A 22,700-nucleotide genomic window follows, 5' to 3' on the forward strand; every position below is an offset into this window, starting at 1 on the left:
CTGCCCCTGTTTGCACACACGCACTCTCTCTTTAAAAAATGAGTAAATAAGTCTTTAAAAAATGTGAGCGGGGGACAGCTACTAAGTTCATTCACTCAAAAAAGTCAGAAGATTATGTGAACTGCTAAATTTTATATCACCTATTTTAATTTTTCATTTGCAAAAATAATTTTGTTGCATTTTGTAGGAAGCAAGTATTATAACTAAGAGACAATGATTGAAAGTTTGAACATAGATCAATAGGATAACAAGGAGTCTTTAACCTGGAGAACTGGCATTTCTGCATCAGGCTATGTGACTTCAAATCATAGTTCCCTAAGGTGGCGGAATTGGTCACCTCACTGCCCCCAGGAAAGGTATGTTTGGAAAAAGCAACTGGAAGGTGTTTCAGAGCCTGAGATGTCTATTTGAATAAAATATTTGCAAATTAAATTGATTAAAATATTAACTTCAAACATCTGGGAAAGTGGCATTCAGGTCCCTTTGTGATGTATAAGCTTCGAGTGAGTCAACATTATTGACCATCCTAAAAGTAAATTCAGGGAAAGACAAATGAAGTGGCTTTAAATTGTCAGTCACAGAAATTGCCCATCTTTAATGGAAATTAGTCATATTAGACAACCTTGAGAGACTCTGTCTTAGATATAGAAAATGATCCTACCTTCAGAAAATCCTAGAACTGCAAAATGGTAGAACACTAATGGAGGTGTTAGGATAGAGGGTGGCTTGGTTTTTTTAGCTACAGATCACTTTCACTTCTACTTCCATTTGCTCACCTTTCTTTTTTTCTTAAGATTATATTTATTTATTTGACAGAGAGAGATAGTGAAAGTGAGAGAGAGAGAGAGAGAGAGCGAGCATAAGCAGGTGGAGCTGCAGGCAGAGGGAGAAGAAGCAGGCTCCCCACTGAGCAAGGAGCCCGATGCAGGGCTCGATGTGGGGCTCGATCCTAGGACCCTGGGATCATTACCTAAGCTGAAGGCAGATGCTTAACCGACTGAGCCACCCAGGTGCCCCATTTGCTCACCTTTCATAAGACAAAAGAAGTCAGTGAAAGGATGAAGGTGATAGAGTAGCAAAGACAATTAGCTCTAATCAAATAACCCATCCACACTCCTGTTTCCAGCATCATCTGAGGTCCAGTCAGAGTCATATGACTATTTCTGGGCAGTGATTTGTGAGAGGAAGTGACATGTGTCTCTTTGTAGCTGAGGGAATTAAAAGCACATGTGCTTCCTCCATCTCTGTCCTCCTGCCTATAACAACCTTGGCAACCCTACTTTCCTGATGGTATAGCTAGCTACACGATGGGATGAAGTTAACCTGAACTGCACTGGGCTCTGCGTGAAGAAAAAAAAAAAATCTTTATTTAATTAGGTTTTTTTTTTTTTGAGGTATCAATATTTATTAGTTTTCATAACATAGCTTATTCTTTTTTAAAAAAATTTTTGGGTGGGGAGGGGCAGAGGAAGAGGGAGAGAAAGAATCTTAAGCAGGCTTCATGCCCAGTGTGGAGCCTGGTATGGGCCTCCATCATGACCTGAGCTGAAATCAAGAGTCAAACGCTTAACCAATTAAGCCACCCAGGTGCCCCTAGCATAGCTTATTCTAACCTGACCAATATAATAGGTCTCTTTATAACTTTTCTGCCAAGCAGTTTAGGTAAAATAACAAATAAAATTTTAATTATTAATTACATTTAATTATTATTAAAATTAATTATAAATGTACTAATTAGGCTAGTTTCTAAGTAACAGCCATAAGAATTCCACTGGTTAGTAATGCCATGATGTTGGCCACTCTGCAGTTTCCAGAGCAGAACAGGTTAATTTTACCTCAGTTAACCACTTTTAAAGAACGTTTTTAAAAAAACGCAGATCATATCAGAGAAAATCAGGAAAATGCCTCATTGCCCTCTCAGCTTAAAATTTTTTACAGATGCTGATCATTAAATAAAACAAAAATGTAATGCAAAAATATCCCAAACCCAATATTGTAAAAAGATGTTACTTTTAAAGAGAAAGAGGGAAGTTGTAATAAAGCAAAACTATATTGTAATAATTGTCAGGAGAACCCACTGAGAGTTTGTTGTATAAATGATTCATAGTAATACTAGTGGGTTCTCAGGGTTAATATGCAGCAAGCAGAATTGCTCACTGCACTGGGTGGGAGGGATTTCCCATTAAAGGGGGATGGGTGGGTAAAGGATTTGGGAATTTTCAGATCATGGACAATTTTAGTAGGCAGGTTAATAGCCCCCCAAAGATGTCCTTGTCTTAATCCCCAGTATCTGTTAATATGTTACCCTCCATTTGCAAATATGATGAAGGTTAAGGACCTTGTGATAGGGAGAGTATCTTATATTCTTCACATGGACCCAATCTAATCACAGTAATCCTTAGAAGTGGAAAACTTTTCCTGTGTCTGAGAAAGAGATGTGACCACAGAAATGCGTCAGAAAGATGCTTCTTTGTTGGCTGTGAAGTTGGAGGAAAGGGGCCATGAGCCAAGAAATGGAAGACTCTAGAAACTGGAAAAGGCAAGGAAACAGATTCTCACCTAGAGCCTCCACAAAAGGAACATAGCCCTGCCAACACCTTGATTTTAGTCCCGGGACACCCATGTCAGACTTCTGACCTACAGAACTGTAAGATAATAAATTTGGGTTTTTGAAGCCACTGAGTTTGTGGTTATTTGTTAGAGCAGTGGTAGAAAACTAACACAACTGTGGAAGATTTTAAATCTGCTCATAAAGCAGCCAGTCCCTAATCCAACTAAACTATGATGTGGTTGCTATTTCAAACATACTCTTTATTGAGTTCACAATTAATGTGGCATCAGTGACACTGCCTACCTGCTCTTCTCTCCTTCAGGGAGAGCCATCACCCATCCACGGCCTTGCCCAACCAGTGGTATCCATAGAGCTATTGTGGTATGACTTCAGGGCTCAGTATGCAACCATCTATACACAAAGAGAACAGAAGTTTATCTGAGGTCTTGTTCCCTAATTCCTTTAATCAAACCTTAGTTTTGTTACTAACTGCCTGTTCTATTATCCCAAGGGATGTGCTTGGTGAACAACTATTACCTAGTGGTTGCTTCAAATATGGGGCTATTTTTAAATGCAATTGCTACTTGATTTAGAGCATTTATAAATGGAGGATAAGCACAAAATGTGTAGAAACTGAAAAATTAGCTTGGCTCCCTCGATGGTTTGACATCACAGGAAATGCTGACTGGCTTCTATTGGCTGTCGGCTTAGCTTGGGCAGAACATTTCCTCGGACTGTCTTGTCCATGCACATGAATTGCAGATGAAGAGCCACCACGCTTTGCATTTCCATAGGGATAGCGTGTAGATTTCATAATGCATCAAATATTTCAGACTTTAAGTGGTTTTCTCCAAATATTAGTTAATCTTCACTAGTTTGTTGGAGCCCTTGGCAGGTAGGTAGCTCATGAAGAGCTATAGCAATTTCATTGCTATGTATTTTTTTATGAGGATGAATGAAAAAGTAAATGCATTGAGGGAGTCTTACAATATATTATATTTGCAGTGTTTAGGCCTATTTGCAGAAAATAAATAGATCTAGGGCTGAAGCATTATGGATGAAGAGAGTCCGAGGTGTTCACTGATTAGATGAAGATATCTACAAAAAGAAATCACGTTCAGTGATCTCTTGTGCATATCATTGTGGGCAGTACAAGTGGCCTATAACATTGGGAGAAACCGCCCTTTGCTGCATGCCATTTTGATTGTGTCATTGTCATTTTTTCTTAATTTATAGCTATGCCATGAATTGACAGTTATATTTTAGACTTAAAGCACAAAACCAAACAAACCAAAACATAAATGTAGCACAGTAATTATTTAAGTAACAATATTAGTAATAATGGTACCCTTCTGATCATTTTCCAAAGCACTTTACATATGTTATCCCATTTGATATTCCTATCAGAATTGTGACAACATAGGTAGAGTACTACTTTACAAATTATGAAACCCAGACATATTATCCCACTGATAAATGGCTAAATCTGAGTTAGACACCTAAAATACAAGGATCCTCTGGGGCGCCTGTGTGGCTCAGTCGTTGAGCGTCTGCCTTTGGCTCAGGTCATGGTCCCAGGGTCCTGGGATCAAGCCCCGCATAGGGCTCCCTGCTCCACGGGAAGCCTGCTTCTCCCTCTCCCACTCCCCCTGCTTGTGTTCCCTCTCTCGCTGTGTCTCTCTCTCTCTCTGTCAAATAAATAAATAAATAAAAATCTTTATAAAAAAAATAAAATACAGGGATCCTCTAGTTAATGTTAAATTGTATTCTAACATTTGTGAATCAGTTATTTAGAATCCAGCATGCATCATTTTGTATAAAATCATCCCACATAGTGATTAGGTATCTAGACCAGGTCACAAATGACTATTATGTCATAAAGCATTTGAATCCCCACAAGATACATAGCTAATAAATCAGAGAGCCAGGTTTAAATCTAAATTCTAAAAATGTGTTAATCTCCAGTTTGTATGCTGACACATACATGATTTATAAACATTTAACCTAGATTATTTGGAGCTTTAGAAGAGGTTATTTGTTAACTTGAATGAATTCCTCGTTGGCTGATTGCAGACACTGAAAGAAAATGAAGAAAGGAGACCGTTCTCGAAATGAAATGAGATATTTTGGCCAGAGAGGTTACTTTAAATGGCTTATGAGTATGAGGAGGACCTTGAAACTTGATAGAGCTGAGCTTGAGCTGTGGCATCTTTGTTTTATCACTTGACATTGGACAAGTCACTTCCTGGGCCCAGTTTCCTCATCTTCAAAATGGGTCAATAACACATACTTCCCAGGGATATTATAAGGATTAAATGAGGCAATATATGAAGTCCTTTGAGTTTTTCCTTCCTCTCTTCCTTCTTTTAAACCTCCAGACATGTGTTCGCAAGAACCACAACGCACACAGAGCTGCATTTGTCTGAAAGAGACATGTGATACATAAAATAATAATTCAAAAAATCCTAAGGTCTTAACCTCTTACCTTTTTTAACCTCTCTTTCTCTCTTCAGCCATAGACTTGCTTTGTAGAATTTTAGCCGAAGTCTTCTCTGTGTGCTTTTGATCTGACTCTGTTAACTACATCTATCTACCTGCCCCAGGCATTGAGTCTCTCAAATAAAACGTTTTGTCAATGCACGGTGCTAGCAACACTAAAACTTAAATGCTTCTTAGGAATTCCAAAGAAGAAATAGTTCCGTTCTTGATTACTTTCATGACACAGTGTGGGAATTAGTTTTATTTAATACTAGCTTGATGACATAAATTGTATATTGACTACAACATGAACATATCTATTCACCCTAAAATTCATAGTGTTCCCCAGAGAGTAGTAAAAGGATATAATTTATAATAATGTAATTAACTTTTGACAGTATTTGCAATTACATTTCTTGGAGTCTCTTCATGATAAGAAAGAAAATAAAGGCAGTTCAACTAATGTGTACCTTCAAGTATGAAAATGATTTTTTTCTCCTTCCCCATTTTTTTCTCTTGTATGAATGTGTTCTATTTATGTCATTAATCTTTTGGGGAATATTTTTCAAACAGCTTTTTCTGCTTTATGATGTTCTGCTTGTTTGTGTAGAACTGTCCTACATAGCTTAAACACACACACACACACACACACACACACAGTTCTAAGCATCAAATGAAGCAGAAATAGGATCATTTAATTCGACAGTCCAATGGCATTTTACCAGAAAAAATTATTAATAATCTTAAGGCCCCCTCCCCAATCTTTATTTGACTTGGAGAGAAACTACTTTTGAGAGATGATAAGCAGTGGTTTTCAATTGGGGGCTCTTTTGTCAAACCGCCCTACTCCCCCAAGAAGACATTGGACAATGTCTGGAGAGATTTTCACTTGTCACAACTCAGGGGAAGGTGCTGTTGACATCTAGCCAGTAGAGACAGGGCTGCTAAACATGCCACAGTGCACAGGACTGCCCCTTTAGCACAAAGAATTAACCCCAAATGTCAGTAGTGCCCCGAAACCAGCTCACGGCCTGCAGCTGATTCAATTCACAGGTTCCAGTGACCTAGCAGTATTTATATGGGCTATCTGAAGTTTATCTTCTTTCCTTGAAAGTCTTAAAACTTTTGCTGCCGGAGACGTTGTGGGTGAGATGTCAAGGCACACTGCATACTAATATTTTCAGAGTATATCATAACCTCCTCTCCACATCGCCCTCCCACCAACTGCCGCTGTCCTCCCCATTGACAGCTTGATCATTCATTCAGTTATTATATGTTATAGATAAGGTCTGTTATTCATCATGCTCACCTTTTTTTTTTTTTTAGGCTGAATACATAACTTCTGTTGAAATAATAAGGAGAGATAGACATAGCACAGCTCAACAAAACTGTTGTTATAGTGGCTTTTGGGCAGGTAGAGATGAGATTTTCACCTCAACATGAGTAGAGGGTGCTGGGGCAGAGTCAGGTAGGACTTACGATGAATGATTCTCTTTTTCTTCTTGGCTGCTCTGGCAACCAACAGCACACACAAGCGAAGTCACATTCCCAACCTACCTGGAGGGGACTGATTGGGGATTTTGATAGGCAGATGTGAAGTACCTCCACTTCCTAGAATTCCACCATTGCATCCTATCACTTAGCACCAGCACTATATCCTTGTCGTGTTGCTAATGGGCCACTCAGTCTTAATCCTGCTGGGATTCTCAGAAATCACTATAGGGATAATCGGTTTTGTTTTTCTACCCTGAGATTGCACTGAATCTTTAAAATGTACTCATATTGTTTCTAGCTTCTACTATTTCACATATTTGGGTCCTTGTTCCAAAGTTTGTATGATTTATTTTTAAGTTTTTTAATCTAATAAGTGATGGCTTTTTGTGAATATAGCATAAATCCAAATCCCCATGGAACCTAGGGGAAGGGAGGGAAAAATAAGGTGAAATCAGAGAGAGAGACAAACCATAAGAGACTCTTAATTATAGGAAACAAACTGAGGGTTGCTGGAGGGGAGGTCGGTGGGGGGATGGGGTAACTGGGTGATGGGCATTAAGGAAGGCACTTGATGTAATGAGCCCTGGGTGTTATATGCAACTGACGAATCACTAAACTCTACCTCTGAAACTATGCTAATTAATTGAATTTAAATTAAAAAAAATTACTGTGGTCCTACAGATATAACTAAGGATAAAATATCATCTGTTCATTTTAATCAGGCATAACCTTAAACTAAGGGCACTAAGTGAGACTTTTTTTTTAAAGATTTATTTATTTTTTTTAGAGAGAGAGGGAGGAGAGAGAGAGCATGCATGAGCATGTGGGGGGAGGGGCAGAGGGAGAGGGAAAGAGAGAGAGAGAATCCCTGGGCAGACTTGCTGCTGAGTGCGAAGCTGGACATAGGGCTCCATGCCAAAACCCTAGATCATGACCCGAGCCGAAGGCAGACGCTTGACAGACTGAGCCACTCAGGTGACCCTGAGTGAGAAATTTTTTAAGAGGAAAGTAATAATGAAAATTAATATATTTTGTTGTAATTGTGTAGCACTTTATAATTTAGAAATCATAATAATTTGTGGTTATTTTAGGAATATTGGATCAGGCACATGGAGCATTTTGTGTGGATTACTTAATTTAATCCTCACCATGTTGTGCAACACAACTGCTCGGTCTATTTTAGAGATGAAGAAATTGAGGGCCTGGAGATGTTAAGTGTCTCATCCTAGTAATAGGTGTTGGTGTCAGAACTGGAACCCAGACCCATCTGATCAGATTCTGGATTCTTAGCCACATGCTTTCAAAGCACCATCACACTGTATTAGGAAAGGCCTGGAATCAGGAGCAGCCACTTCAGCTCCCACAAGATATACCTAGGTGGCCTCCCTCCATCACACCTGTCTGTTTTCTTCCTGACATATATCCATCTGATCTCTGCTCCCCAGAAACTTGACATCTGTGGTCGATGCCACAGGCAGTGATGTCTACATTAATTGGCACCTTTGATCTATGGGCCTCTAAATCTGATCCTGAGCCTTAACAAGATTCCCTCTAGTGCTGGCTCGGATCACCCCAAAATTGGACATAGACATGTTGTGGTAGTATAGACCCACAGTACCCCTCCAACTGTATCCTCTACGCACATCAAGGCACCAAGCCAGCTGAAGGTGGGCCATGAGCTTGATATTTATCTAAAGTCTTGTGCCTGAGTTTACTCCATAATATGGCCTTGCTTGTTTTATTAGGAAATCAATATTTTAAATTACTAACCAGGTAATTTACTTAGCTTCTACTTACTGAATCTTTGATAAGAACAGACACCCTGGAAAGTTGGACAGTGGTTCATTGGAGGTTTCCTACCACCTTAAAGTTTCCTACCCCTAAGGGATGCCTGCTATACTCTGGGAACCAAGGGGAGGGACCCCTACTTGCTCCAAGAGCAGAATTGGTTACATAGTAAGTTCAGAACCAAATGGGCAAAAGGCTCCTTTCTTTTCCAACACCTGGGATAATGTTGATAGATTAGAATATAAGTGATTAGTTCCTTCTTTGTGTCAACAAAATTTAGAGGATGCAAAAGCTGGGGACAGCAGAAATATGAAACAATAGGCATTTTAATTCTATAGGAATCCCCTATATTTGGGTTAAGTAACCTTACAATAGAAATGAAGGGGCATCCACATTATTTTTTATTTTTTTAAACTGTTCTTTTTTTTTTAAAGATTTATTTATTTATTTATTTGACACACAGAGAGACAGAGAGAAAACACAAGCAGAGGGAGCAGCAGAGGGAGAGAGACGTGGGCTCCCTGCGGGGCTCGATCCCAGGACTCTGAGATCATGACCTGAGCTGAAGGCAGACGATTAACTGACTGAGCCACCCAGGCGCACCTGTTTTTTAAAAAACTGAGTTAGCATTGAGTGCAGTGCATCGTGTAATGTTTGAAATATAGAATGTGTTCGGTAAATATCTGTTGATTAGATTAATAATTCATTATTTTGAATATGAATTGGTCATTTGTAAGAGTCTAACAATACTTCAGCTATAAGAGAGTAACTTCTTTTGGGTAATGACTGTTTTATAGGGGAATTGATCAGTAATTACATGACATGAAGATCCAGCCCCTATATTTTCTACCCTGTTCAGGGATACTCGTATCAATGGGAGGCTGGGCCAAGGGGAAAGACAGGGATAAGGTAGCTCAAAGACCTGTGCTCTGCTGTGCGGAACAGGAACGGCTGCGGTGTGCCCAGAGGCGCCAGGCAGTAGCTTCATCTCTGCTCAGTTACCCCATCTCTGAACTGGGCATAATAATAATTACCAGCTTCACAGGAGGGCAATGTGGACTAATGAGCTAATCTTGTAAAGTGCTTGGCAGATGAAAAGTTCTGAGCGGTGCTATGATTGTGCTCATTAGTTCTCGCAGATACTCCAGGAGTCAATCTTCAGCAAGGAGACGTGTAATTAATGCAGCAGCTCTTTGTGGTTAGCGTGATGCTCGCTCAGGAGAGAAGAGCCTGATGCTATTTGACCAGTTTCTTCCTTTTGATGTCTGCTGACTGCTTTTTCCCCAGCTCCAGTCTACTCCCACATACCTTCTCTGGGTTGTCTTTCCTGACAACTGACCTTGCTACTGGAGTGTCTTAATTAGATTTGAGGTTTGCTTATTGTCTTAGTCCATTCAGGCTGCTGTATAACAAAGTACCTTAGACTGGGTTCAGTGGCTTATAAACAACAGATATTTATTTCTTGCAGTTCAGGAGCTTGGGAAGTCCAATGTCAAGATGCTGGCAGGTTTGTCTGGCGAGGGCCTGCTTCTCGATTCATAGATCACATCTTCTCCCTGCTCACTGTGTCCTTACATGGCAGAAGTGGTGAGGGAGCTCTCTGGGGTCTCTTTCATAAGGGTGCTAGTCCCATTCATGAGGGCTCCACCTTCATTACTTAAGCAGCTCCAAAGGCCACACCTCCTGATACCATCACTTTGGGGGTTAGGTCTCAACATATGAGTTTTGTGGGGACACAAATGTGCAGTCCATAGCACTTTCCGAGGGTAGGTAAGAGTCATGTGGAAATTAAGTGTCATATAGCTCTTCTGATGATCCTAAGGGCCCCCTTGAACATTATCCCCATTCTGCCCACACAGAGCTCAGGAACGTAGCTGGCTCTGGCATCCAAAGATCCTACCATTGACAATGGCACTTCCTGGTCAGTCCCAGTGGCATCCGTCTGGGCAGTGGGTACATGGCGTGTGGTGCAAGTACAGATTCAGGAAGCTCAGAGACCACTGGGAGCAGGAATGACATTCTGGTGAAGGGTAAAGGAGATTTGCAGGAAACAACCTGGGTATTTTGAGGTTCCAAAGCAAGTGGAATAGATCTACTTATTTAAAAAAAAATTTTTTTAAAGTTTGTGAAATGAAGGAAGAAGGTGGAAATGTTGGGCAATTATTAGCAAGCCTGTCCAGTGGCTTCACGAGTGATTTATGTGACCTGCCTTCGCCTCCTCCTAAACTGGCTGAAGTCAAGGCCATGCGCTCTGTTTCTCTGCAGCGGCCTTGACTCTGCCAAGGAGCAGCTTTGCTCTGATGAGGCTGGATGGGAGGGAACCATGCTGGGCCATTGGGCTGCAGGGCCAGCTCATAGGAGTGGACATCAGTGTCCTGCTTTCTCAAATCATGTCGATCCAAACTTTAGGGCCCTATCTCCTCTAACACTGCCATTAGGAAAGAGCACATGGTCCCCTCCAGGCCATTTGTCCTACAAGGAAATTTCTGAGCAAGGATGGGACAGGGATCCAGGCCAGAGGAATACTGTGCTGGTTTATTTACCCCTCTTGCTAGCTCTGACTGACAGAATGAGAACAGCATGCGCTGGGTTTGTGGTTTACTTCTTTTATGGCTTGCCCTCCGGTTTTCCTGATGAATTAGAAAGCTATTCAGTATGCTGACTTGTTTAATTAACTTGTAAAAGAAAATGTTCTTTAGGACAGGCCACTCCTCACCACAATGCTTATTAGCACACCTGAGGCCCCAGACAACCACCCTTGGGTTTGTGATGTGCTCTCTGCAATTTTTTTCCCCATCACTGGAGCATTATCATTTGTCTCTCCACCCCTCAAAGAAAGAGAAGAGGCTCATTCCAAATTCCTTCTGGGGCTCACCACCCAGGAGCCTTTTGTGTATTTGTAAATCATGAGCTCTGGCAAGGGTCTGAGGAGAAGGAGGTGAGGGCAATTTAGCTCTCTGAGGAAAAGCACTCTACTCCTGCCCTTTTATGCCTGTCTGACCATGCCAACAGCCCCATACATACTGTCATTCCAGAGCCTTCTGGATAAGCTTCATTATACCAAATATCATTATTAATATTTACACATAATAATGACCAAGAATTTACACTGTGCCGAGGACTGAAATTTTAACACAACAACTTGATACAGTAGGTATTTTCACCCCATTTTATGAACCACAATTCAAAGAATGTTGTAACTGCCTAGAGTTACTTAGTGGTGGGGGCCAGGAGAAGAAATAACCAGAGTAGGTAAGTAGTGGAAAGTAATTTCTCCACCCAGAGTTCATGGAGAAATTTGGAGAAAGCCATGGACATCTGTCTGTGTTTTGTGGCTCTGTCACATGAAGATAGATTTTTTTAAAGGTTTTGTTTATTTATTTGTCAGAGAGAGAGCACAAGCAGGGGGAGTGGCAGGCAGAGGGAGAAGCAGGCTCCCCACTGAGCAGGGAGCCCAAAGAGGGGCTCGATCCCAGGACCCTGGGATCATGACCTGAGCCGAAGGCAGCCGCTTAACCGACTGAGCCACCCAGGCATCTCGAAGATAGATTTTCCCCAGAAGTCTTTCCATTTACGAATCAAAGACGTTTGGAATTGTGTAGAGGTAGAGGAGGTATGTTGAAGAATGATAGAAAGAGGAGAGAGAGAGAAGTAGAGAGTGGGAACGGGGAGATGAAGGTGTTGGGGGAAGAGTGTGAATGGTTGCCTCTCACCAGCTGGATTGGAACCTTGCAGTTACTTGGCTTTGGATACAAATGGGCACAAAAGAACCTGGAAAACTGGGTATCAAAAGATCTTTACTAACTATATTAATGTTGAAAGAAAAAGATCTTTCCTGGCTCTTCCGCTCAGGTTATAGATGAGAGCAGAGACGCTAAATGACTTACCCAAGGCCACACAACTAACTGTCCGTAGTGCTGGAACGAGAGCTCAGGGCTTCGCTCATTGCCTGGTACCTGCCGTCTTCCTCCCGGGGGCCTGAAGTCCACCAGGTTGAAATGCCACCAGGGGCGGGGTGGCATTGCGATGGCATGCTCCCTGGAAGGGAAAATAGCTAGAAAAGGCAGGTGTCAGGAAGCTGTTTCTCTGATAGCTGTTTCAGTGATGGACGTGGCGGATTTGATTTGAGTCCTCAAAAGGGAAGACGTGGACCGGAGGACCTTGGCCAGTAGGTCAGTTTTCCCTTTGGGACTGCCTGGATGGGGAGATAAGAGGGACACAGTGTGACAGTCAGTTTTGCAGCAAAATCCACTCTGGGCACATGCAATAGCATTGTCTCATCATTTTCTAGGCCAGTGATTGGGGAAAAGTAATCACTGGAAAAGGATTGGCTCTAAAGTGACTGGAATGTCAGACAGGCACTTCATGGTGCCATGGGGATGTCTGTTCCCTCCGAGCTTCCAGACCTTTTTGTTTCCTTTTGTTTTCCTTCTTTTTCTAAAAGTGAAGCTACCAGATGGAGAATAGTATTTCAAAAGAAGTATCTCCTCCCCACCCCCTGAGATGTGGGAGTCCATGGTGGCAGGGGTAATGACGTGTACTTATAAGTAAGAGTGTCTTTGTTTGAATCCTTGCTCTGTCTCTTACCCTATGTGCAGCGTATAGTTATTTCTACTTAACTTCTTTACCTCACTTTTGCAGTCTGTAAAATGGGCATCGGAATAGTACCTACCCCATAGGATTGTTTGTTAAGATTAAATAGCTTAACAATTATAAAATATTTCAAACTATGTGACACATAGCATAAATCGGCATGTGTATTTGTTAAAGAAACAAAAATAATTAAGAACTAGACACCAAATGCAGAGGAGGTGTTGAGTCAAATGTGGGTAAAGAATTCATGTGATTATGACACGGTCTCAGGTTCCCTTAGAGAAACTGAATGTGGCTCATGTGTTGGCAAATGCTGCAGCCATGAAGATAAATCCACTCTTTTTGACTATTTGGGTGAATGCTCCAAATAGCATGGCACATACCAGCCTCATATTTGTAAGTACTGGTCACTTTTTGTTTTATTTTAAAGATTTTATTTATTTGACAGAGAGAGACACAGTGAGAGAGGGAACACAAGCAGGGGGAGTGGGAGAGGGAGAAGCAGGCTTCCCGCCGAGCAGGGAGCCCGATGCGGGGCTTGATCCCAGGACCCCGGGATCATGACCTGAGCCGAAGGCAGACGCTTAACGACTGAGCCACCCAGGCGCCCCGGTCCCCTCTTTTTGATACCCATAGTATGAAGGCATAAGCTTTCACCAGCTTCATAAATGGAATTAGCTCCCCTTGATCCTACCTCCTAGATGTCCTAGGCACACTTCCCCAGAGAAGTGCCTCCCATGATCTTATAAACCCGTCAGTCCCTCCCTGCTCCCACGCATCCACGGCTGCTGACCTCAGAGCTGCTTGGAGCATCGTCATTCCCGCTCCTACCCTTCATTGGGAAGGCGAATCTCCATGCTAAAATTAATCAGTCCATATAACTAAAACCAGGCCTGATGGACAACAAGTGCTCAACAAATGCACACTATTATTAATATTAAGACCATTATTCCTGGGTGCCTCTCAAGCTTCCACTTTTCAAAGTGCTATAGCATGGTTAGTTTCTCTGCAGACCTGGAGAGAATGGATGATTCCTACACAGAAACCCTTATCTTCTCTGTGTCCTATGCCTCACATTTTATACAGTTTTTCGTGAATACTTGGGCCCATTTCTGGCTCAGCCCCTCACCAGACTCTCATTAAGTCTCTCCTGAAAACCTTCTCTAGCTCTCCTTTTCCTGACCATATGGGCTCAGACTCAGTCCAAGAGGCTGGCCATGGTAATAGCCACCATTCACTGAGCTCTTACTGTGCACCAGACAGTCTTTCAAATGCCAGGCAACAGTGATATTTAATCTTCACAGTGATGCTATCAGGTTGAATTATTAGCACCCATTTTACATATGATGAAGTTAAAATCAAGAGCATCACTTTCCCATGGTTACCCAGCTAAGAGATGATGCAGTGAGAACTCAAACCAGTAATCAGCTTCTGGATCCCAGTTCCTAACCAGTACACACCCTGATGGGGAAGAGATGTCATGCTACCTTCACCAAACTCTGGCCCTTCTCTCCTTTCTACTTTGTCCAGTGGTACCAGATTTCCTTCTTCACTTTTTAGTTCCAATATGAATCTTTCCCAGTATCTCAAATTAACATAAGCATTTACTGGGATGGGTTCAGGTGGAAGAGTTGGTTACACATTTGGAGCCCCAGCTAGCCAGTAAAACTATCTGTTAATAAGGGCTGGTGTCAGGAAACACAGAGAGTTGATTCAAATGGCAAAGATCTTAATCCCAGAATCCAGAATTGTGTGAATACCTTTTATATATTATCCTTAAAGACTATGTCAGTTCCATATGTATCACTGTGCTCATTTAATAATGATCTTGTATTGCTCACTGAGCAATTACTGCATATCTATTAGGAAGGCTTACTAAAGATCTGTTCTTTCATGTATTGTTTTTTGCTAATGCCCAGGTAGACAAGAGCAATAAAGTTTGCTACATTAAAATGTGGTCCACAGATTTTGCATTTCATTTGTTCATACATTAATTCACCAACAATGTTTTTAGCCCACCATGTGTAAGGAATCCATAAAGAAGCTTGTAAGCAAATGTAATTGTGATAATATTTCCAAATATTTAACTGATATGTTTTGATGCCCCCTTAAATCATGATTCCATGTAGCCTCTACTTCCAAGGCTGAGTCATGAGGCATATTGCCCTAAGGAAGGAAAGATTGGACACTAACTAGAACAAAGAGACCATGGACCACTTTTATGGCTCATGACCAGAAGGCTCTAGCCTTTCAGGACCATGTGTCTGTTGACCAGATGCATCTTGTATTAGACTTCTAACCAGGTGTTTAGGCATAATGCTTTTAGAGATCATCTACTTCGATACCCTCATTTTACCAGTGAGAAAACTAAAGCATAGAGAGATGAATGAGGTACCCAAAAAAGTTAATGGCAGAACCAAACTTGACCCCAGAGCTCTACTTGGAATCCAACATTCTGAATGACTTTCTTTGTTACTTGGGGAAATGTCTAGTTTGTCACCCATATTCATTTAAAAAATTTTTAATACATTTTTATGGTCAAGAAAATAGTTTGCTTTGATGAAATCCATGTTTCGTTATTGCTGGGTGTTTCTCTCAAGAACAAAGGTGAAGGGGCGCCTGGGTGGCTCAGTTCTTAAGCGTCTGCCTTCGGTTCGGGTCATGATCCTGGGGTCCTGAGATCGGGCCCTGCGTCAGGCTCCCTGCTCTGTGGGAAGCCTGCTTCTCCCTCTCCCACTCCCCCTGCTTGTGTTCCTGCTCTCGCTATTTCTCTGTCAAATAAATAAATTTAAATTAAAAAAAAAAAAAAGAACAAAGGTGAAGATTGTGAGCATGGCTGTGAATGTTTTCATCTGTTCTTACCAATGGATTGAAGGTAGCCAGGGGTGGCCAATTTGCAGCGGTTAAGACCAGCCTGTGCCCTGAATGGTAATCATTCTGGCTTCAGTTCTAATCTTAAAAAATGATTCAACACGGTCATTGAGATGTCAGGCCATGAAAGAAAACACTCTTCACTTGTGATTTAATGAGTATTTAGGACAACTGATAATCCTCAGATTGGATCAGTATGTGAACCCTGAGCCCAGGAGGACATTTCATGCCTTGTCTGTGTTGTTGCAGCTGTTCTGCAGCTTGACCCATTGACACAGTCACTGTTTGGTGTCAATATTTGCAGACTGGACAGTCTCCTTCTGCTAGATGGTCTGGTTTGTGGGGACTTAAACTCCTTTATTAGTTCACTCAAGGATAAATAGATCTCCATTCAAAACTTGGTTTACTCTGAAAGCAAATGAGAGTCCATTTAGTATAGGAGGGAGAGAGAGCAATAGTTGGAAGTTGGATCATGGCAGGCTGGTCTGGGGCCTTCCATGATCTGCTGAGGTCTACTGCATCTTACCTCCCCTTCATTCATTCCACTGTGTTCCTCTTTCTGCAGGATGTCAGTGATAATCTGCCTTTTAAGTCTGGGTTAGCTGCCAAGAGGACAAAACATGGATTTTTTTTCCCCATCCATGGACATAAAGATCCTTAGAGATTAGTTTTTTTCTTGAGAAGCTAGTATTAATGTCCTCAGAGACTTGAGACTCCTGGCAAGAATCTGAGTGGTGTTAGAAAAAGGCTGATGCATATATGGTGGAATAAGCTGGAACCATGTGGCTGGGAGATGATAATGGAGCACTGTGGTTGTCGTCATGGTGTCCATTTTATGAGTCATGTGGAAGAGACATCCCATGGTGACAGTGATCCCATGGTGACAATGACTACGGGAAATGAGCAGTCAATAGGGAGGGAGCGGGGGGAGACCTGGAAGGTACAATCTACTCTTTGTGTATGTATATTTGCAAAATGAAGCTAATTCACATATTTTCCATTTTATAAATATTTTCTCTGATTAAAAAAATGTGTGGTTGCTGTTAAAAATACACAGAGGAAATTATAAGGGGAAAAATTAAAATGACTTCAGGTTGCAACACCTGGAGATATGAATATGTTAATGATATTGGCAAATGACTTTTCTGAAAAGTTTTTCCAATTACATTTCCATTGATTTGTGGATTATGAATACTCATCTCAGCGTATCAATATCAGCATTAATCATTAGGTTTAAAAAATGCCATTTTTATAAATGAGAATTGGCAGGCAAATCATTTTTTAAAATATTGTTATTAATATAATTATTGAAAATTTGCATATTTTTCAGTTGTGAATGGTTTGTTTACACTTCTGACTTTTTAATTCACTTATCTATTCTTATTGATTTGTAAGGCCACATTATATGCTTGGTACATTAACTACTACATGTCATTGTTATTGAAAATACTCTCCCCTTATTTTTTGCCTTTTACTTTTTTTATAGTTCTATTCTTTTTCAAAGGGTTACTGAAGTATAGTTAATGTACGATGAACCAGACATATTTAAAGTATACCATCACCACAGTCAAGATAATGGGCATATACATCATTTCTAGGAGTTTACTTGTGCCCCTTGCAGTTACTCTCTCAATTCCTTCTCCCTCCCCAGTAACCTCTGATCTACTCTCTATCACTGCATCTTCGTTTGCACTATCTTGACTTTTATAAAAATGGAGTCATAAAATATGCCTCCCCCCCAGCTTCTTGGACTCAGCATAATTATTTGAAATTCATCTATGCTGTTGCATGTATCAATATTTCATTTCTTTATATTGCTGAGTAGTATTTCATTATATAGTTGGTTATGCCAGAGTTTGTTTTTTCAATCATTGATGGACATATGGATTGCTTCCTGTTTGTAGATATTACCAATAAAGCTGCTATGAACATTTCCTGTTCAAGTCTTTGTGTGAACATAGACTTTCATTTCTCTTAAGGAAATCCCTTGGTACCGAATGACTGGGTCACATGGTGGGTGTAGATGTAAAGTTTTAAGAAACTGCCAAACTGTTTTCCAAAGTGATTGTAACATTTTACATTCCTGCCAGCAATGTAGGAGAGTCCCAGTTGCTCCATGTCACGACCATCACTTGGTATGGGTGGCCTTTTAAATTTTAGCAATTCTAGTGGATATGTGGTGATATCTCACTGTGATTTTAATTTGCTTTTCCCCAATAACTAATGATGCTGAACATCTTTTCATGTGTTTTTTGGCATTCTTACATCTTCCTTGGTGAAATGTCTGTTAAGATGATTTGTGCATTTTTTGGGTTCTATTATTGAATTTTGAGAGTCCTTATATATTTTAGATAAAGTCCCTTTGTCATATATGTTTTGCAAATATTTTCTCCCCAGTGTGTGGCTGCCTTTTATTTTGTCATGTTTCATAAAGAGCGTAAGTTTTGGAGTGCCTGGGTGGCTCAGTCGTTAAGCGTCTGCCTTCGGCTCGGGTCATGATCCCAGGGTCCTGGGATCGAGCCCCGCATCGGGCTCCCTGCTCAGTGGGAAGCCTGCTTCTCCCTCTCCCACTCCCCCTGCTTGTGTTCCCTCTCTTGCTGTGTCTCTCTCTGTCAAAAAAATAAATAAAATATTTTTTTAAAAAAGTAAACAGGTTGTAATAGGTAATACTATTAAAAAAAAGTGTAAGTTTTAAATTTTGATGAAATCAAATTGATTTCTTTTTTTATAATCCGTGCTTTTTGTGTCCTATTTTAGAAATCTTTTATAAACCCAAGGTGACTACAATTTTCATCTATGTTTTATTATAAATGTATTACAGAACATGATCCATTTGAGTTAGTTTTTATATTATAGTATAAAGTAAGCATCAAGTTTTATTTATTTTTCGACTTGGATATCCAATATTTCTAGTACCATTTGTTGAAAAGGTTTCCTTTTACCCACTGAAGAAATTTCCTTTTCCCCATTGTATAAGGACACCAGTCATTGGAGTTAGGAGCCATCCTATTCCATATGAGCTCACTTTAACATAATTAATTTCATCTTCAAAGGCCCTGTATCCAAATAAGTTTATATTCTGAGGTTTTGGATAAACTTGACTTTAACTCAGTACCAAATTACTTGGGTACTTTTGCTGAAAATCATTTGACCATATATATAACTTACACTCTGTGGTTGGGCTCATTGCATTACACTTCAAAACTCCTTGCTTATCTTGAGGTCAGTTTAGATATTAACCTCTGTTTTATTCCAGTTTGTTAAATGATTTAACCTTAAAATCTGGAGTAAATTTTGGAATAGGGTATATGGTTGCACTGTAAGGTTTTTTCCCCCATATAACCAGTTTCCTTCCTTCCATCCTTAGTATTTATTTTGTGTTTTAAATTCTAAAGATATATACATAATCTCACATAAATGCATATACATGATCATGTATACTTTAAAAATAGCCATTCTCCATTTGTGAGATAATTCATCTCATACCCTCTTTGTTGCTTCCTTTAAGTTTTTATAAGCATATATATATATATGGGGTGATTTTGTTCTATTTTTTTGAGATTTGTGCTAGTGCTAATCATAATGTTATAATTAGCTTTAATAATTATTAGGAAAGATCTCTCTCATCACTTTCATTTTTCCTGCATATTCTTCATGATAAACTTCAAAGTAATTTCAAAATTTTTAAAGTCCATTGCAGTTTCTACTGGACTAGCGTTGTATCAAAGCACAATTTTGAGGAGATATGTAAGTCTTTTCTATTTTTCATTAAAGCTTCATCATGTGGGTTTCGAGCACACATTTCTTATTAGCGTCATTCCTGGATATTTTCTACTTACTGTCTTCTATTATATATGGAGTCTTTATTTTTCTTATTATATTTTTCTAACGAGTTTCTGCTGATACATAGGCACATAAATGCTTTTGGTAGATTTCTATTTAATCTGGTTGCTCACTAAAACTACTTGTATTAATTCTGTAATTTCAAAAATTACTTTTATCTCCTTTTGGCCTCCAAAATTTAAACCCTATTTTTTTTTTTTTTATTTTGGCATCTTTGATGATTATTTTCTGATGGCTGGGTTAATCTCCTTTTAAGATCTGTGATTTGAAGGCAGGACATTCTTCCAGTGTCTGGAGAGTGTTATTCTACTGGTGTGATTGCCTCCTGTCTTTGCTGCTTTGTTCCCTGAAATTCTCAATATCATGGTGCATTAAAATGTACGATTTCCAATAAGCAGTACTACCAGGGCTCTTTTGTCCTGGTCTGTATCTCCTTTTGGACATCATACTTTGATACAATGTCCCAATACAGTTTCTATGCCTGATCTGTTTTCCTGAGAATGGCTCTGTCCAGTCATGTAGAGGGGAGATGGTATGGACAGAATTATGGCTATCTTAGAAAGTAGCAGTTAGGCAGAATTATGGCTACCTTAGAAAGTAGCAGTTAGACATTAGACAGATTTCTGCTCAGCTTTCAGCTTATTTCAGATTTATAAACAGAGAAAGCAGACAATGGGAGAAGCAGGAATGGTTTTCCTCGCAATTTTAGGAGGATGGCTTGGTTCATTTGTTAACATTTCCATAAGGCTTTGCAGATAATAAAAATCTTTCCTAGATTTTAGCAACAAATTGATGGCCACTTCTAGTTTTGAAATGGTTGTAAGTTCTTAAGTTCTTCTCCTACAAATAGGTATTTCAGCGGAAAGCTGATGGAGCTTGCTTCTTGGGCTATAAGCCAGGTGCCATTCTTAATAGGAAGATAAGAAGTTTGGAGGCAATGAAGTAAAACTTTGGAGACGAGTGTTCTATAGATTGGGATCTTCCATCAAGAAGCCTTCATAGAAAAAGGAGAGTTTTCTCAAACATTTGTACAAGCCCTTCCTCACACACCTGCCCTTCCCCTTGAAGCCTAGGCTACCATCCTTATAAAATTTATTCAGCATTGTGGAAAAATACAAATCACAAAGCATTTATTTGACAGCAAGTATCAGACAAAGAAGGTGACAAGAACCCTCATATCCTAAAAAAGGTGGTAGGTATGTCTACAGGACAACAAGGGACTGAAACTGCTCCTTCTACTCTAGCCAGATCCCACTTCAAGTCTATATATGAGAAGGCAAAATTGAAATGTTGAGGAAGTCAGAATTTCTTTGGAGAGAGTTGTCAGGTTGTCCAGTGTTTTCCCTCCTGAGAGGGATGTCCTTCTTCCACCCCAGACCAAGTAGAGGGCACTTCTAAAGAGTCACTTGTGAAGAGCGGGGTTATCTTCTGGGAGAAGAAACAGAGGCATCATCCTCATTAAATGCATTCTGAACTGCAAAAACCTATAGGTGTGCCCCAGGGTGTGTTATGATGAGTTTCTGGAAGAAATTGACTTTGGCTCCCTGGAGTCAAGGTAGGAGAAAAGTACCATTCCTGCAAGAAGGTCTAATGGTGAAATTCCAATTGGAGCTCAGTGAAGGGCTGACTGGTGGAAAATGGTTTCACCAGCATTTAGGGGCAGAGATACTAAGTCTTCTCTTGAGTCACTGGGTGTTACAGAAGCCAACAGAGGAGCCTAGTCATGAGAGGTTAATGAGAAAGTGCATCGCCTTAGGAGGGAGACTGAAAGCTGGAGGTGTCTGAAATGGACTGTCTCAAACAGACCCAGGAACGCACCTGGTGAGAGAAGTAGAAAGAGTTGGCATTTGGGCAGCTGCCCCATGGAGGACACATAGCTAAATTACATTACCAGTCAAGTAAGATTTTGCTCACTCACCAGTCTTCTCACCCTAGGTCCTACAGAGAGCAGAAGGAGCAAAGGCAAAACAATGAGAAGAGTGATAAAGAAAAGACCAAGATGAAGGAAGAGTGAAGCCGACTAAATTTTCTTTCCCCTTTTGCAGGTCAAGGATGTTCATGTGTTTATTCTGAGCTGGGAAAAGAAAGAAGCTTTAAATTGAATGAGAGACTGAAGTGCTTATTTCTATTGGAACTTGACTTTTGGGTGCCTTAATGAGGTTCTTCTAACACCAGAAAGGATGGGCAAAGCTGCAGATCTGTTTAGGGCTGGGAAAGAAAAATTAGAATTTTTTAGAAGAAGTAATTTTAAAAAATATTGTTTTCCCGTTTTTCACCCTATGAATTAGTCCATTCTCTATGTTAATTATACTTGTACAAAAATCTATATGAAAGGGTAAAGTCATGTTGGAATTCTTTTCCAAATTGTTGATAAAATATTGGGGTAGAACCAGGTTTCTTAAATTCTTAGAAGAGATGCCCACGATTTATCTTGAATGCTCCTTACTGTCATGTTTTGCAGGAATGATTAATAATAATGCCAACCCAGTTTCTCAGTCTTCAGGGGTACTAACCTTGACCAGAGGATAGACAAAGACAGTGAAAAATTCTTAACCTGAGCAAAATCTCTGCTCTAATAAAAGAAAATAGACCTGTGTCTTTTAAAAATGATGTATCTTGTCTTGGTCTATAAATCTTGTCAAAGGAATCTATTTGACTTAGAGCTGTTCAGATTTATATTTTGTTTCAATAAAAATTATGGATAGTGAAAGATTAATAAGGTTAGAATCTATGACTCTACACTGATATAAGTGAATGAATAAGTAAATAAATGAGGAAGGAGGGAAAGGATTTTCCTTATAGTATAATGTCAACTAAAAAATATAAAATAAGTTACAGAATTAGAAAAACACCATTTGCCAACCAGGATAGTGATAATTGGTTTTAGCACTGTGGATCAAAGTTCAAGGAATGAAAGGATATTTACATAGGTTCAAATTTTATCCTCCACAAGCTACTTTTTGTTACAAAGAATAAAATAGTAACATTAGAGTGCCCGGTAGACATATAACCAACGATCAAAGCTAACATTTCCAGAAATGGCACTGATCAACAGCATGTGCTACCTGATACCACGGAGTGA

At 40.0% G+C, this 22,700-nt stretch overlaps 1 protein-coding gene and 1 long non-coding RNA gene across 3 annotated transcripts in view; both read left to right on the forward strand.

Moving 5' to 3' along the window:
- Window positions 1–22,700, forward strand: part of FRMD4A (FERM domain containing 4A) — a 595,336-nt gene that overhangs the window by 49,869 nt on the left and 522,767 nt on the right. The gene's annotated exons all lie outside the window — the stretch shown is intronic.
- LOC112810128 (uncharacterized) lies at window positions 13,180–21,721 on the forward strand. The gene is made up of 2 exons (XR_003204764.2): window positions 13,180–13,300; window positions 21,554–21,721. It is a non-coding gene; the product is annotated as an uncharacterized lncRNA (long non-coding RNA).

This window comes from Callorhinus ursinus, unplaced genomic scaffold (genome assembly GCF_003265705.2).
Source record: "Callorhinus ursinus isolate GAN/ISIS: 27379988/994484 unplaced genomic scaffold, GSC_fseal_2.0 scaffold36, whole genome shotgun sequence".
NCBI lineage: Eukaryota > Metazoa > Chordata > Mammalia > Carnivora > Otariidae > Callorhinus > Callorhinus ursinus.